The 17278-nt window shown below is 44.5% G+C and overlaps 1 protein-coding gene across 2 annotated transcripts in view; it reads left to right on the top strand.

The window, feature by feature from the left end:
* Window positions 1–47: 47 nt before the first annotated feature.
* PPP1R10 (protein phosphatase 1 regulatory subunit 10) overlaps window positions 48–17278 on the top strand; it is a 60834-nt gene continuing 43603 nt past the window's right edge. The window contains exons 1-2 of one of the 2 annotated variants that reach the window (XM_033916916.1): window positions 48–178; window positions 336–761. The gene's annotated coding sequence lies outside the window, so the exon portion shown is untranslated. Of the gene's footprint in view, window positions 179–335; window positions 762–4663; window positions 4683–17278 lie in introns of those variants that run through there. The other variant, XM_033916917.1, reaches the window with a different exon arrangement.

Raw genomic sequence — 17278 nt, 5'->3', positions numbered from 1 at the left:
TTTGTTTAATTATTTCTTACGCCCGGACGTTGCCGGTTTTGATTGGCCGCTTCTCCCGTCACGTGGCGCACAGACACGCTCTCGAGGACGGTGAAGGACGACGTTCCGCCTTGTGACGTCACGTCCCTTTATAACGCCGCGCCCGAGCAACCGTCGCCATTCTGGGGCTCGGCTGAAGGTGAGTGGAGGGGGGATGCGTTGAGATGGTCTGGGAGCGGCCTGAAAACGGAGCGAAAAATACGTCGAATAAGTCGCTTGAACGTAAGTTTGTTGAATGTATTTGATGGCCTTGACTGAAAGCTTGCTTTTTTTTTCTTGTTTTTCTCTTCTCTCAGGTTTTTATTCTACGCGCTGAGAAAGAGAAGAGCCCAAAGCGGGAAGACTTAAAAGGCGGCTTAATTTTTTTTTCCACTGCCAACGCCTCACACGATCACCAGCACTACTTATTACACAATCCAAAAAAAAGGGGCGACAGCGGCTGCTGCATGTGATAACTTATATTTTTTTTTGTGACTGAAGAAATCATCACAACAAGAACAAATATTTATAACCAAATCAAAAAAAAACAACAAACAAACCCTACCACCCCTTTCAGTGCGCCCTCCCTACGTAAAGGCATAAAAGTCCATTAATAGAAAAATAGCTGAAGGGAGGGGGTAGGGAGTAGTTTAAAAAAAAAAAAAAGGCAAATGACCTTTTAGTATTCAAGTTTTTTTGTTATTGCTCCCCGAGGCGCTGAAGGAAAGAGGAATTGGAGGAGAGTAAGTGTATTTTTGAACAACGAAAGGAAGGAGAAGGCGGGCGGGAAGACAACGGGTAGGAAGCGTTAAATGAGTAAAGGGGGGGAGGGGTGCAAAGTCGTTGGGGTGGTTAAAAAGGCAATAACTATAGGGATTTAAATGAGCTCACATACAAGAGATGACGGAGTTGGTGAATAAAAGACCGCTTCCTTGTGTGTGAGACGTCCCTGAAGGGCGGAATAATGTTTAAATAGTGACTATAGAAAATAGCGATGCAGTTTAATTAATTAATAAGCAATCTGTACATAAAGATTGCAGGGTAGGAAAGCAAAACGGCATGTGTATAATTTGAATTCACTATAATAAAATTGTGTAGAAAGGGATTAGTGCAATCTGGGGATAAAGATTGCAGAAAGAATATGCTTTTTTTACATGGAGGTGGGATACATCTCATACACAGTAAATAAGGGCTGTAACATGCCATTGACTGGTTTTAAAGCCCCCTGTTATTAAAATCATATATTTTGGTTAATACTTGTCATGTTTCAACAGGGTGACTATATCCTTTCTCTCACAAACCTTTTTTTTAGGCTAACTAATCTCACTTTTTCCTTAGTGACCGGGCTTATTTTTTTCTTCAAATGTATGGATTCTGTCTACAAAGTAGAGCATAACAGCTCTTGAAGCAGCTACTTTGTTCCCTTTAAATTTTTTAGACCTAAGATGGTGGTTACTTTGTTCTTTTTGAAACTCTAAAATGGCGCCTGTCTGTTTTCCCTTTGTTTTGGTTTCCTCCTTGGCAGTATTTCTGAGAAGAGGGTGGGAGCTGCTCCTGGTGATGTAATCTCTTCCCTCCATGCTCCTCCTCTACCAGCTCTGCTCTTCAGCCAGACCTGGAGCTAAAACGGCCCATTGATGGAAGCAGAGGGGACTGGTGCATGATAGTGGAGTACTAACATTTATTCCCCCAACTCCTCCCAATTCATAACATTTGCTCTTTCAGCTACAGGCAAAAGACATCTAAATTCAAACTCATTACTTTTTAATTTTGTAAGCTTTTCCTTCCGACACCATTGCTTACTTAGATTTCAGACTTTGTTCCTTTCTGTGTTATATATATGTGATTCATGCTTGGATTTTGTCTCCCAGTTTTCCAATTTCCCTTCCCACTGTAAAAGTAATGGGGTGATATTGGCATAATCTACTTTTAAAAGGTTACCGGTTTGAGTGTAATTCGTACAGTAAGTTATTTCTAATATAGGAGGAACCTTATCGCTGAACTTTACAAATGGAAGATTTTTATTTTTTTTTAATTCCAATGCAGATGTACAATGCTACCACTGGACATTAGAGGGGCACTGAACATTACAAGTAATATATTGTAACCCAATCGCTTGTTGTATATTGGGGGGTTCTGTGTGTTGAGATAAATTTGTGTTCGATGATTTTGTGCAACATTCTACAGTGTTTAGCTCCTGTATAATGAATGTACTAGGAATAAGATGGGAACATTAGAAACAGTGAAGCTTGTAAACTCATCACAGGGAACAGCCACAGTCACCTGGTAAGCAAACCTTTCTGGTATTTAACATTATCAGCTTCATTTGTTTACAGCCACTGGGAGGGTTTTTTCCCCCCCTAAACATCCTCAACCCATAATAGTGCATGCAGGCTTGAAAATTCTTCAGTCCTGTAACAACTTTCCTCACCAGAAATTCTTTGCTGTATTTAACCAATTAGCAAAAATCAATTGTTTGGACTGCTATCTGAAAAGTATGATTCTTATAACTGACCAATTTCTTGAGCTGCTAACAGGAACGAAAACATAGATAAGGCAAGAACCCTTTTTGGGATCTCTTGGGTCCTTGTGATCCAGACTGGCCATTGTTGAAGAAAAGATGCTGAGCTCAACAGACCTTAGTCAACTTTATGTTCTTAGAGTAGTAAGGCAATTTAACATAATGGTGTTCAGTGTCCTCTACCACAGATCAGTGGTAGCATTTTATGTTCTGACCATGGATTCTTATTAGTTGATCTCATTTCTATTACTCGTGAAACACTATCTTGCTTGTTTCCCCATGACAATAAATGGCATGTGAAGTTTACAAAGATGTGTGTGTTAAGTTTACAAAGATGTGTGTGTTGTGGAAGATGCACGATAGAGATAAAGGTCCTAATAAGATCCCCTTTAGTTTTTCTTTGCCAGTAGTACAATGATGCCTGGCTAAAAAAAAAAAAAAGGGTTTTCCATGTGTTCTAACAATACACACCACTGGAGGGGGGAGGTATTTATTCAAAATGAGTTTTCATCTTCGGCAGACCCACGATATGTATGAGTTCTGAAAGCTTGGGGAATAATGGCTTTATGCCTTTATCATTACTAGTCCATAACAAAAGATCAAAAGAACTTTTGAGTATCTTAATTATGCAAAACAAACATCTTGCATATGAGAGAAAACCCAGCCTGACTAGACCCAGTAATTAATGACTAACATCTCAAAGACTTTTTAGAAGGGAGTGGGTTTTGTGACGGCTGGTGGTCTGGCCACCTTTTTATGACTGCTGTCACGATGCTGCCAGGAGTTAACATCGAAGCAGGTAGCTGTGGTTCCCTAGCTCCCTTAAGTGAATGGTGTAGCTGTTTAGTCTATTTTTTTAAGGTAATAAATAAAAATATATATTACCTAGCTCCCTTAAAAATACATTATTAAAATAGCAAGTGTGTGTATGAATGGGGTAGCCTTTTCATAAAATTAGGGACTGAAATCCAAGGGCAAGCATGTTGTTGAAGGCAGTGCTGTTTCTTATCTCTTTCCTTTTTGTAAAGAGCCAATTTAAACATGCTCTTTCATTTTTCAAAAACAATAGCTAAAAACACTTTGTTTGCTTTTATCAATCGTCCCTAAGCAGTGACTGCTTTTCCGTTTTATATTGCTGGGATGACTTGGAAGCATTGGCTATTGACTGTACATACCTCTGAGGGGCTTGCGATGTGACACATGAGAGCCACCTTAAAGTTTTTAGTCTGTAGTTAAGCATATTTCAGGCAATACTTAACTAGTGTCATTTTCAGAATTGCCTAAGAGAACATGCATATTAACTAGTTGGCAGAAATCTGTCGATGTGCGATTATTGTAGTTTTTTTTATGGTGTACAGAGCAATATAGTACATTTTCACAGATACATAGGCTCCTTGTATATATGAACAAACAAAAAAATTCTAATCCAACATACATGCCAGATTTAGCAATATTTTTTTTTTTATCACTGAATTTTATTTATCATAAGTGAGCCCCCTAACTTTCCAGGCAAAGAGAATTACATCAGTTTCCTTTTAAAAGAAAACTTGCATTCCATGACACACCGATAAGTTTAAATATTTTTTTACATTAGTTTTTTATTCAATACGAAATTCAAAAATTTTATACACAAAGGGGGAGATTAACATATAATTGAAGGCCAGTTGATAAATATTAATGAGCAGTTTTGCATTCTTGCAACACATTCTGAATTAGAATTGTATAGATGCTTGTGAGCCTTTGGCAGCTAATACCTAGCTGCCTGGCTGAAGCGACCAGTAAAATCCAATCCATGCTTGGCTAATTTTTGTGTTCCAACATAATTTGGTGGGGTGGTGGGGTGGTGGAAAAGGGGAACAAAAGCTTAACTATAACTGATTAAAATTATTGTAAGCAAGGCAGGTACCTTTGTATTAGAGCTTGGTATACTGTTGGCTATTATTTTGTCTTATTCTTTTCTTCCAGACTTGAAGACTTAAATATTTGTGGTACGTTGGCTTTTTAGCTGTCGCAGATTTAGGTCCTCAGCACCCTGCTTTTGTTCCTCGTTTCCAGTTGCTCTGACCATTGATGTATTAGGAGCAGGGGGGGTCCCAAACTGTGGGTCTGAGCCCACTAGTGGGGGTCCCAGAAGACTTGCCAGGTGGGTTACAACTTAAAAGCCCCATTGTGGTAGCTCAGCCAGGAAGATAAGGTAAAAGAAGGACCTCCAGGGTCTAAATAGTTTTTTTAAGACAGTTGCACTTCCTAAACTGAAAGGTAGGCAACTCGGTTTTCAAATGCTGTAAGGTAGCATTATGGGGCGATTTTAATCCCTTGCATCCTAAGCGTGTTTAGAAATTTCTTTTTAACCCTCTGCTTATAGTTTCCAGATCTTGAAGCTAAAAGTTAATACAGGATTTTCTGTGTTTTTACCTGGTAATTTTCTTCCTTCATTTGAGCTTCCAGCTCAGCTCAGTGGAGAACTTCCTGGGATTTGGCACATGAGGCTATGCATATTTTTTTTCTTTTGTATCCCTTTCCAATGTATTTATAAACCTCCTAGAAGATAGTTTGTTAGGCAGTATATCAAACAGTAAATAAACTTGAAATTTGATATATAAATGTGGCAATAGACCTCGGCTTTAGAGGAGGGAGTTGGCGGGCCAAAATCAAATTTGTGATGACTGGCTCTTCTCAATTTCTGTGCATGCTGTCTCTGCAGCATTCCTTGCTTCAGAAGACCCAAGCTGGGAATAAACCAGTGAAGATTTCTGGCACCGTGTCTGACCTTTTTTCAGTAGGGTATTGTCTATGAGCTATAGAAATAATTAGTAGTATGAGGTGTCATCACAGGTTGCATGAGCCTGAAACCGCATTGCTGGTGATGCACATGAGTTGTCATTCAGTACTTCATAACTTAGAGCAGTATACATTCTAGGTCAGTATATGCCTTGAGTCACCAAAAATTGTGAAATTATAGCTCTTTGCTCTTCCTCACTCCTATCTGCCTATTTCACGAGTCATTCACCAAGTTTGAAAAATGAATGCAAAGATCACTATAATAGTTTGGTTTTTTAAGTTTAATTACAGATTTGATAAACCATCTTTTGAAAACATCAACAGTGGTTTAATTAAAAAATGCTATAAAACAAAAAAATATGAAATATAAAATACATAATTAATATAGTATTAAAAACAGAGAAAGTACAGATAGACATAATATTTTACTACTATGGCAACACTAGTGTATGCCTATTCCTGTCTCTGAAATTGTTTGACAACATCACAAAATGATAATTCAGACTTAAAGGCTGTTTGACTTTTGTTCTAAAGAAAGCACAGAATCTGGATCAAAATTTTATCATGACCTGGTAGTGCTGAACATAGAACATTAATAGCAGTTCCAGGATTGAGTTGTCTTCTGTGCATTATTAACCAAAGGGTTTACTGGATATGAGAAGGAATTCGGAGCAATCGCAGAACTCCCCTATAGATCGTGAACTGAATATTTTTTATTATTATGGGCCAGTCTTCTTTTTTTTTTTTCTTTATTCAGCTATTTGCATAAATGCCATTGGACACCAGCAATGGAGTCTCTTTCCAAAAGCTGGTATGCAGTGTGTCTGATTTAAAACATCCACCGTTGACGTGGCTGCTTCTGTTTTTGAGGTTTCAAAATAATGATAATAGAGCAACTGAAAGCTGTAGATGTAGGATGCCGGTGTAAATTCAGTTTCCTGATCACTGCCTCTTAATTATTTTTTCTTCCATGGTGATTCAAGTGCTCTTCCTGGACTTCATCACTGTAAAATAAGCCGTTATTTGTGTACAGAAGTCTAAATGAAGAGACCCTCAGGGAGTGCTTTTTCAGTTTAAACAACTTTTTTTCTTCCACCTAGGGGTAGGATGGGGTATTACTACCAGTTCATAGTACTGAAAGTATGTGTGTCTTAATTTTGGAAATTTTCCCTATAGACAGATTTCCTATTACCAAGCTTTCATTCTGAAAGGGGAAAAGAAAGTTGCAGTAAAATAAGTCCTTAATTGCAAGGGTTCGTAACCTTTTTTGGCTTTTGCATCTCTTAACTGATCAATTAAATTCTTGCAACCCTTTCAATACCATTTGTCCACTAGTGACTACAGATAGTTCCATAACTGTTAGCGGCTAACATGCCACTAAAATTCTAGTAGTACACCCGTTCCTACCACAGTAACTTCTAATAAATGCTTTCATTCTGTCTAAAAATTTTCAATAACTTGATTCAGATTTCAAGACCTCTACCCATTTGACTTCTTTACTTCTTGAGAGTGTGGGTACCATTAGTTATAAACCCCTGCTTTAGGACACGTGTACTAAAGGGCATAAAGCCCTTACTGTGCACTAACGGGTATCTTGTGACAGCATTAAGGTGTTCTATGAAAATAGCATGCATTAGGAAAGGCATGATTCTGTATAGGACGCCTATATTAGATGCCCTAATCAAGGACGCTTAACTTCGGAATCCACGTGCAACTTTTTTTTTTTATTGGCGTAACTGACCACGCCAGTTTTCAGCCAATCAAAAAAAAATTAAATTAAGAGTTCCATACAGAACTCTTAGGATGCCTAGTGACACCTAAGTCAAGGCACCCTCCATCACCTACCTGAAAAGTAGACATGGTTGATGTAGGCATTGCTAGGCATCTGAGTAAGAGTCTGGTAAATTAGGCCAAGTAAAACCTGGGCTAATGTCAACGCCTACCTCTAGGATGCCTAAGCACCGCTAGGCAGGATTTTATAAGTGTCACCTAGCAGTTGACTGACAACTGCGCCAAGTGGCGCCTATTTATAGATTCTGTCCCTAAATGATCCAGCATTAACTCTGCTGTTATCCAGTTAGTGTGCATTAACTAGAACGTGCTGGCAGTGTTTCCACACCTGCCAGGAAATTTTAGTGTCTCCCATATAAGACTCGCTAAGTGCTTCCATTTTAAATCCTAGCAGTTACCGTGCACCAATGGCTACATTAGCACATGACCTGCTTAAACTAAAGTGCCCTCAAAAAGACCATTAAATTTGCAGTTAACACGCATTAAAGTCCATGTTAACTTCAAAACCTAATGCACTTTGGAGACTTACTTTTTTTTTTTTTAACTAAAAATGGTATACTGAAGATGCACTCGGGCATCCTTTGGTAAGTGCCAAATTTGTGTGTGCTTTTATGAGAGGTCATATCAGGAGGCAGAAAATGAGCAAAGATACATTACCGCACACTAATGTTAGCACAGGATTACCGTGTGAGCCTACAACAAGGGTGGCAGTGAGTGCTCATGCAGTCATTTTTTATGGTTACATGACAATGGCAACAGTGCATGGCCATTAATACAACAAATAGAAAATTGACCATTTTATAGCTGTAGTAAAAATGGCCTTCACACACAGGAAACAGAAACAAAACCACTATGCCTGCTTTTTTCCGGTCAGGGCCACTTTGGACCCAAATAAGCTGAAGGAGAAACCACCAAATATCATTCCATGCAAGGCTATGACACTGCTCACCAGTGTGTGTCGATAATATCTGCCACACTAGCTTGCCTTCAAACTTTATTGAGGGTATCCTCAAGGAGGTAGGCATTCTCTTCATTTATTGAAATTCCTTGTTCTTAAAGCAGGTAGTTTTTTTCTCCCAAGAATTTGGGTAGAGGCAAAGAGTAACAGACAAAAAGCCAGAATGATTATGAGGGCTGTCACAGAGGCTTTCAGGGGCCACCATTGGCCCCTGGGCCTTGCATTGAAGAACACTGTCTTAGTGCCTTAACTAACTGGTTTGTCTTAAAGGCAGACTTGAGTTTTACTTTTTTTTTGTTAACATAGAAAATGACGGCAGAAAAGGGCCACGGCCCATCAAGTCTGCCCACTCTAATGACCCCCCCCCCTAATTTCTTCCATGAAGAGATCCCACATGCTGATCCATTTTTTTAAAAATCTGGCACGCTGCTGTTAGTACGATGCATATTCATTTTTAATTTAAATTTTTACTTGGAGTGTTAATATATTTTTTTCTACTTTGAAAATATTCTCTAGCTGTATGCATTTAGGTTTATAGATTTATTATATAGTATTTTTGAAAATGGCATGTTAATTAACTTGATATGTAGCTATCCTTAGAATGGCATCTAGAATTTCTCTTCATTTAATTCTATTTACACACGAGATAATTTCCCCCCCCCCCCCCCCACTAGAAATAGCCTTTCCGGAAATGAGATTTTGCAATGTAGAATCAAATACCATAACGTACACTGCGCAATGCATAGTTTTTAATAGAAAGAATCTACTGTATGGAAGTCAGAATATCCAGTTAGGTGCAGTGTATAATTGTGAGGTATATGACTTCACCTTCTTGAAACTTGGAAGATGTAGATCAATAAAAACTCAAGGATCTTCTCAGTCTGCCTTCCAGTGAGAGCTCAATACAGCTTTGGTGTGTGGAATTAGTGAATTGCCAGTCCTACACCTAACAGCAGCATTTCCCATAAAATCAGGTTCAACATGGGACACAACCTGATGTGGTCTTTATGCGGGGGGGGAAGGGGGTCCCACTACTCTCCCCCCCCCCCCCCAAGTGTCTTTTGATTTGGATGAGAAATAACCCTGTAACTTGATTTTCTTTATCACCTTTCCAGACCGGTACAGCTTCACTGATGGGTAATACCTCATTCTGTATCGCCTGATAGACCGGTATAGTTCTTACAAATGGGTATTATACCTCACTATGACCAGCAGGTGGAGACTGAGGCAAAAACTTTTTGTAATATATTAGCTGAGGTTCCCTCTACCATCCCAGTCTTTCTCAGTCTCCAGCAGGTTGAGGTAGGAAAAATCTGGCTCCCTCTGTTAGGCCTGTTGAAATTCCCCTTTTTAGTGCCGGACGGAGTTTGGACGGGTCCTGTTTGGAGATCCATCTGACCTCGGGTGGTGTCAAACCCGGCAGGTCTCATGCTGGGTCCCCCCCCCCCCCATTTCCTCCACCTACCCACATTTTTGTAGAGGGCCTCAGCCGGCAGCCTGGCCCCCTGGTTGGTCAGGCCTCCAGCTTTGAGAGCCATGGAGTCTGTTCTGAAATGGAAAAAAAAATGTTGAGGCTGTGCCGGTCTAAAAGGCTCTTTCCCTTTAAAAGTACTGTATTTTACTGTTTTTTTTTCCTGTTAACCAGCACTTTTATTCTAGCTAGGTTTTGCCTGGAGCAATAAAGCACTTTTGCAAGGGGAAAAGTGTTCAGATCCTCATCGGTATCTGGTGCCGGCGGCCAGGGATCCCCTTCGCGAGTGCCTCGTGGCCAGCAGCTGTTCACAGGGAAGCCCAGGCTTTTCCCACTGCCCATGCGGGAGGTGCCGCAGACGGTCAGGCAGAAAGGATTCCCTTTCTGCAAAGCGGCTGGGTACTCTTGTTACAGCTGATGCCAGCTTGCCTGCTTTAGTGGCTGAGGCGGTTTAGGCCTTCTAGCCATTGCAGGTCTATAGAGCTTTTTTGTGAGAAGCACTTTCATTTTTGTTTAGCCTCTGGTGACTATGTTGTTTGCTGGGTCCCCTGCTGTGGCAGGGAGTCCCATGGGGGCCGCTTGGGGTTTTTCCCCCCCTATTTTACATTTTTGGCTTTATTGCTGCAGCCCCGGGGGGGAGGGTTGCCCTCAATGTCCTCTACGGGTTGGCCTCATTCAATGGCAGTGCTCTTCCCCTTTGCTGCTGTCATATACCATCGCCCGTGGGTCTCTTGAGACGCTATTGGTTTGAATAGAGCAGTCTTTTGGTTTTCAGGACCAGGACCCTTTGGGGAGCTCTCCAGGATCCTCTGGGGGATACGGTTTTCCTCCTAGCGTCGGCTTTGCGCTCTGCTATCGCCGATGTGTCTGGGGTGCGTTTTTCGGCAGGCAGAGCTCCGTGAGATGCTTTTGCCGGTCTCCTCTTGTGTTCTGGTCCGAGGACGTGGTGTCTGTGTGGTGGACCCCTTACTTTAGGGGGTTTGCCCTGTTTCCCGCTCTTTCCCTATGCATCAGGATATTCAGGATATGCTCGCACAGTGGCAGGTGCTGGTGGTACCTTTTCGCTTTATGTATTCAATGACCCGCCTGTACCCTATCCTGTACCCGCCTGTACTCTCTGATGTTGCTGGTGGTGGATGCGGTGTTCTCAGCCATCTTGAAGTGGCATACCGTGCTTCTTGAGGGAGATGCTGCCTTGAAGGATACTGAGGAGTGTAAGTTGGAGTCCCTCTTTAAACAGAGTTTTGAGGCAACAGCTCTGGTGGACCAGGTAGCGATGTGTGACTGGCTCGTGCGTGTTTTCGCTGGACTGAGCGCAAAGTTGACTGTGAGTCTGCTGATTGGGAATTAATGGAGCAAGAAGTTGCCAAAATTGAAATGGGTAAATCTTATCTCTCAGATGCCATGCCTGACTTCTTGCGAGCTTCTGCCAAATCTATGGCTCTTGGAGTGGCAGCATGCCGGTACCTTCTGGCTTCGTGCTTAGTCGGCGGATGCAGCGTCCAAAGCTAAGTTGGCAAAATTTCCCTTTATAGGGTCCTTCTTGTTTGGTGAAGACTTGGACAAGCTGGTGCAGACTTTAACTGATTCTGAAATGCCTCATTTGCCTGAAGATAGGCCTAGGCCGTTAGCTCGGGGTGATGCTGCTCATGGGTGAGATTTCCACCGTTTCTGCTCTCGAGGGGCCACTTCCTTCCAGTCTCCTGGGATTTCTAGAGGCCAGTTATTACTGCGCATGCAGTTCTTTCAAGGGCCCTCCGGGGTGTGGATAGTTCCCCTGCCGGGTCCCCTGTAGCCCGTCCTGTCCAATGACTCTTGCCGGCACCCGCCTTGGTTCTGGTGGATGTCCGGCTACGTGATTTTTATCCAAAGTGGGCAGAGATCACGTCGGATCATTTTTTCGCTTTCTCCCTCGCAGGTGGCGTGGAAGCAATAGGCTTTTCACCAGACCTTTCCACGATTGTTGGATCTCCACGCTGTGGTTCCAATTCCTCCTCAGGAGTGGGGCACAGGTTGGTATTCGATTTACTTTGTGGTGCCAAAGAAAGAAGGGACATTTCAGCCCATATTAGATTTGAAAGGGGTCAACAGGGCTCTCCTTGTTCTGTCCTTCCGCATGGAAACTTTGCGGTCTGTGATTCTGGCAGTTCAGCCAAGGGAGTATCTGACTTCTCTTGATCTGACGGAGGCCTTCTTGCACATTCCACTTCGGGTCTCCCATCATCATTTCCAGCGTTTTGTGATCTTGGGGCAACATTATCAGTTCAGGGGCCTTCCCTTTTTTCTGGCCACGGCTTCGTGGATGTTTATCAAGATTGTGGTTGTTGCAGCGGCATTGAGCAAGGAGGGCATTCTGATTCATCCCTATCTGGACGACTGGTTGATTCGAGCAGAGTCGTTCCAGAAGAGCACCCAGTTGACGGCTCGGGTGGTGGAGTTTCTGCAGTCGCTGGGATGGGTTGTCAACCTTTCCAAGAGTCGGTTGGCCCCCTCTCAGCACCTGGAGTATCTTGGAGTTCTGTTCGACACCTCCTTTGGGAAGGTCTTCCACCCAGAGGCCCGGGTAAGCAAATTGCAATCTCAGATACGCCTGCTTATGGCATCCAGGTGCTCCTGGGCGCAGAATTTCCTCCAAGTCTTTGGGTCGATGACGTCTTCTCTAGACGTAGTGAGATAGGCTCGTGCCCATATGCATTTTCTTCAGTATGCTGTTCTTGGGAGGTCACCTTAGAGGCACAGCCTGTTTCTCTGAGGGGCTTAGCTCGCTGCAGTCTTGATTGGTGCCTCCAGACCTCTCAACTAGTGCAGGGGGCAAGTCTGGATCAGCCACAGTGGACAGTGCTGCTCACGGATGCCAATCTCTTCGATTGGGGAGCATAGTGTCTAGGTCACTCAGCTCAGGGCTCTTGGTCTATCAGTGTTCTAGAGACCAGAGCCATTTGTCTAGCGCTGTTAGCCTTCTGGTTTTTTCTGATGGGCAAGTCAGTCCAGGGTCTTTCAGACAATGGCACGGCAGTGGCCTATGCCATTCATCAGGGGGACACCAAGAGCACTCAGGTGGTGCAGGAGGCAGCTGTGCTCATGATCTGGGCAGAGTCTCATCTTCAGGACATATAGGCCTCACACATTGCAGACGTGAAGAATGTGTAGGCAGACTTTCTGAGTCGCCTCGCCCTAGATCCTGGAGAGTGGTGTCTAAGCCACGCAGCTTTTCTGCTGCTAGTGCAGTCTTGGGGTCAGCCCCTCATGGTCCTGATGGCCACAAGTGTAAACATCAAAACACTCTGCTTCTTCAGTCATCGCAGAGACGCTCAGGCCGAAGGGCTGGATGCTCTGGTTCAACCATGGCCAACGGAGAGTCTGTTGTATGTATTCCCTCCATGGCAATTAGTGGGCAGAGTTCTCTGCATTGTTCAACATCCAGGTCTAGTGATTCTGGTGGCTCCGGATTGGCCCAGGCATCTGTGGTATGCGCGGACCTGATGAGGCATCCAATGGCGGATTCTCTCCCTCTGCCTGTCTCAACCAACCTTCTGTCTTGGGGCCCATTTCAATGTTCGATCCTGGTCCCTTTTATCTTAGGCTTCGCTCATTAAAGGGACCGCCTAGGTAAGAAGGGTATTCAGATAAACTGATCTCAACCCTTTTGGGGTCTCGGAGACTCCACTTCTCAGGCTTATGTGCAGGTTTGGTGTATATTTGAAGAGTGGTGTTTTGCACTTCCCTGCTAACATCTTAGAGTTCTTGCAGGATGGCCTGGACAAGGGTCTGGCTTGGTCTTCTCTCTGGGTTCAGCTTGCGGCCTTGTCAGCCTTTCGTGTGTGTTTCGAGATCAGCATTTGACTGCCATTTCTGATGTTGTTCGCTTCTTGCGGCTGGCAAAATTCCTCAAGCCTCCCATGCAACCATCTGTTCCATTTTGGGATCTTAATCTGATCTTGTCTGTGCTGGTGTGCTCCTCTCTTGAGTCTTTGGGTGGCTGTATGCTGAAGGATCTTACTCTTAAAGCGCTCTTCCTGATTGCTATTACTTCTGCTAGACGTGTTTCTGAGCTGCAGGCTTTCTCTTGTAGGCCTCTAGGTTGTGTTGCGGGCCTGTTCCTTCCTTTCTTCCAAAGGTAGTTTCTTCTTTCCATGTCAATCAGTCAGTGGTCCTCCCAGTGTTGGGTAGTCGGGAGGGAACTTCTGAGCAGAAACAGTTGTGTAAGTTGGATGTCAGTCGGGTCCTTCACATTGATGTGCAAAGGATCTTGGAGATCAGGAAATCTGATCATCTCTCTGTCCTTTTGGTGGGCCCTCATAGGGGAGATCACGCTTCCAAGGCTATTATTGCACGTTGGATCAAAGAGACTATTGCTTTCGCTTATCTTCAGAAAAAGCCTATTCCTGAACTTCTCAAGGCTCATTCCACTCGTGGTCAAGCAACTTCTTGGGCTGAGTTTGTTCTTCTCTGCATTCCTTTGTCAGATGCTAACGTGTGAATGTTCAAGTGCATCAGGATGCAGTGTTTGGTGAGCGTGTTCTGGTGTCGGCCCTTCGGGGGAGTTGGTACATCCCATTTTGTTAAGAACTATGCCAGTCTAGCAGGTAATACAGAAGGAGAAATTAGGTTCTTACCTGCTAATTTTCTTTCTGTTAGCATATAGACTGATATTGTTCCCCACCCTGTTTGTCTTTATGCGGTGATTGCGGGGTTTTTTGCTCACGTGCAGATTTTGATTTTTCTGTGGGATCTAGTATTTTTCTAGGGCTGGGGAGTTATAAAAATAGCGGCTATGGCTTAGCCTGTGAGCTGTGTGGACACTTTCACTGCAGGATTCCAGTTCTATACTTGTTCCAACAGTTGTTACCATGTGTTTGTTGTTTTTAACCTCCTGTTTGGAGTGTTTTTACTGTATTTTCCTAGGTTCTGCTTGGCTATTTGGCAGACTGGAATGGTAGAGGGAGCCTCAGCTAATATACTACAATAAGTTTTTGTCTCGGTCTCCACCTGCTGGTCATAGTGAGGTATATCCATTTGTAAGAACTATACCGGTCTACAGGCTAACAGAAAGAAAATTAGTAGGTAAGAACCTAATTTCTCCTTATGACCAGCAAGTGGAAACTGAGACAAAAACTTGGTTGCAATACAAGTAGCTAGTCAGTCATCTCTCAGTCTCAGCAGGTGGTAAGATATTGTTGGCTTTCCTGGGTTAGTGTAGGCCTGTTGAGTTTTGCATAGTGGACTTTTTGTCCCTATCTGGTGCCAGGCAAAGCTTGGTAGGGACCCTGTTTGAGGGTCTGCCTGACCTCGGGGGTGTCACACTTGACAGGTCACGAGTCCCTTGTATTGCTGTTTTATGGCTAATCGGCTCTTTTTCCCTTAGCTAGGTTGTGTATTGCGCAGTAAGCAGTTTTAAAGGAAAAAAAAAAGCTCATTGTCCTCCAGATGCGAGGTCAATACGGGCAGCCAGTGCTCACCGTGTGCTGGTCGCAGTGAAAGGGAATTCTCGTCAGCTTTGGGTGCCGGTGTCCTGGGATCCTCTTCGTGAATGCTTTGCACGCCGGCAGCTGAAGGAGGGAAGTCTGGGCTTCCTTTGCCACCCAAGCAGGGATTCCCCCAGCCACCGAAGCTGCTGGGGATTCCCTATCAACTGCTGCCGACTTGCCTGCTTTAGCGGCAGGGGCGGTTCAGGCCTCTCAGCCGCTACAGGCCTTGGAGGGTTTTGGGTTTTTTTTTTTGTGGGCTTGCTCCGATCTTGACGGGACGCACCTCCATTTTGTCTATAGCTCAGGTGATCTCCCCCCCCTGTATTGGAGAAACGGGAAGGTTTCTACTGAGACCTCTGCTTTGGCAGTGAGTGCCATTTGGCCACCAAAGAGTTTTTCCCCTTATTTTGTTTTAACTTTGTGCAAGGCTTATATTCAAGCGGCTGGGGGTCCTGCTTCTGCCCCAGGAGTCTCATGGTGGGGTTTCCCCCCACGTTCACTCTGGTTCGACCCCCCTCAGCACCAGTTTTGTCCCTGTCTCCCCCTCTCTCGTCCAAGCGGCCGAGGGTCTCTTGGGATGATGATTTTTTTTCTCTGGGAAGCAGTTTTCTCTTGTTGAAGACCTGGACCTTTTGGGAGACCTCCGGGATCCTCTTGGGGGAACAGAATGCCGCTGGCAGAGATTTTTCGGTTCCACCAGCTGGTGAGGAGACGTCGGTGCACATCTTTCAGCGGGAAGAGCTCCAGGATCTTATTCTTCAGGTCTTCTCATTGTGATGTTTCGAGGAAGATGAGAAGGAGCCTCTGTGTGTGGTAAACCTCTTCGGGGGAGATGCTCAGCATCTCACTTTTTTCCTATGCATCAGGATATTCAGGATATTGTGCTTGCGCAGTGGAAAGTGCCTTTTGTTTTGCGCATTCTATGGCCCATCTGTATCCCACCCAGAGGGGTATAGGGATACCTTGAAGTTGCTGGTGGTGGACTCAGTGGTTTCGGCCATCGCGAAGCAGCATACAGTGCCTGTTGAGGGCAGCTCTGCTTTGAGGGACTCTGGGGAGCGTAAGTTGGAGTCCTTCCTTATACAGAATTTTGAAGTCTCAGCGGCGATGTGTGGCGGTCTGGTCGCTCGGGCTTGTTTTTGGTGGGCCAAGCGTGTCCTTGACCATGAATATGCCTGGTCCTTTGTGGAGCAGCAAGTACAGTACCAAAATTGAGATGGATGCTTCTTATCTCTCTAATGTGCTTGGTCGGCAGATGCAGCCTCAAAGGCTGAGCTGCTGACATTTCCCTTTCAAGAGTCATTCTTGTTTGGTGAGAATTTGGACAAGTTGGTTCAGACCTTAACAAACTCTAAGGTGCCTTGTCTTCCTGAGGATCGTGCCTGCGCGAGGTGGCGTTTGGGGAGTTTTGCGTGATTTCCACAGATACCACCCTAGTCGAGGGGCCATTTTCTGGCCTCCGGATCCTCCTAGGGCCGTTACTTTCAGCGCATGCAGTCCTTTCGTAGGGCCCATCGGGGGGGGGGGGGGAACTGACACATCCCTTCGCCGGTTTACCCACCGCCCATCCTGCCTAATCACTCCTTGCTGGTACCTCCCCTGGTTCTAGTGGGTGCCCAGTTGTGAGATTTTTACCAGATGTGGGCAGTGATCATAACGGATCAGTGGGTCCTCGAGGTGATTCGGGACAGTTATGCTCTGGAGTTTGCCTGCTTATTGCCAGATCATTTTCTTGCTTCTCCTTGTCATGCAGCATGAAAGAAGCGGGTTTTTTGCTAGATGCTTCAAAGATTGCTAGATCTCAAAGCGGTAGTTCTAGTGCCCCCTAAGGAGTGTTGCACCGGCAGGTATTCCATTTACTGGGGGGGGGGGGGTGCTTTTCGACCCATCCTGGATCTGAAGGAGGTCAACAGGGATCTCTTGGGTTCTGGTTTTTATTTTTGTATGGAGACCCTGAGGGCTGTCATTCTGGCGATTCTCTGTGACACCTCCTTGGGGAGGGTCTTCCTCCCAGAGGCCCAAGTGAGCAAGTTGCAGTCGCAGATTCGCCTTATGGTTTTCCGGTGTCCTCGAGCGCAGGATTTTCTCCAGGTCCTGGGGTCAGTGGCAGCTTCCCAGGACTTGGTGAGATGGGCTCGGCTCACCTGTGTCCACTTCAGTATGCTCTATTTCACCGGTGGTCGCTCCAGGTACACACTTTGGACTCTCCCATTCCTCTTTGAGGGTTGGTTCGTCCCTGTCTCCGTTGGTGTCTGCAGTCTTCTCTCTTG

The sequence above is a fragment of the Geotrypetes seraphini genome, chromosome 12 (assembly GCF_902459505.1).
Source record: "Geotrypetes seraphini chromosome 12, aGeoSer1.1, whole genome shotgun sequence".
Classification (NCBI taxonomy): Eukaryota; Metazoa; Chordata; class Amphibia; order Gymnophiona; family Dermophiidae; genus Geotrypetes; species Geotrypetes seraphini.
This window is presented reverse-complemented; position numbering and strand designations above follow the sequence as displayed.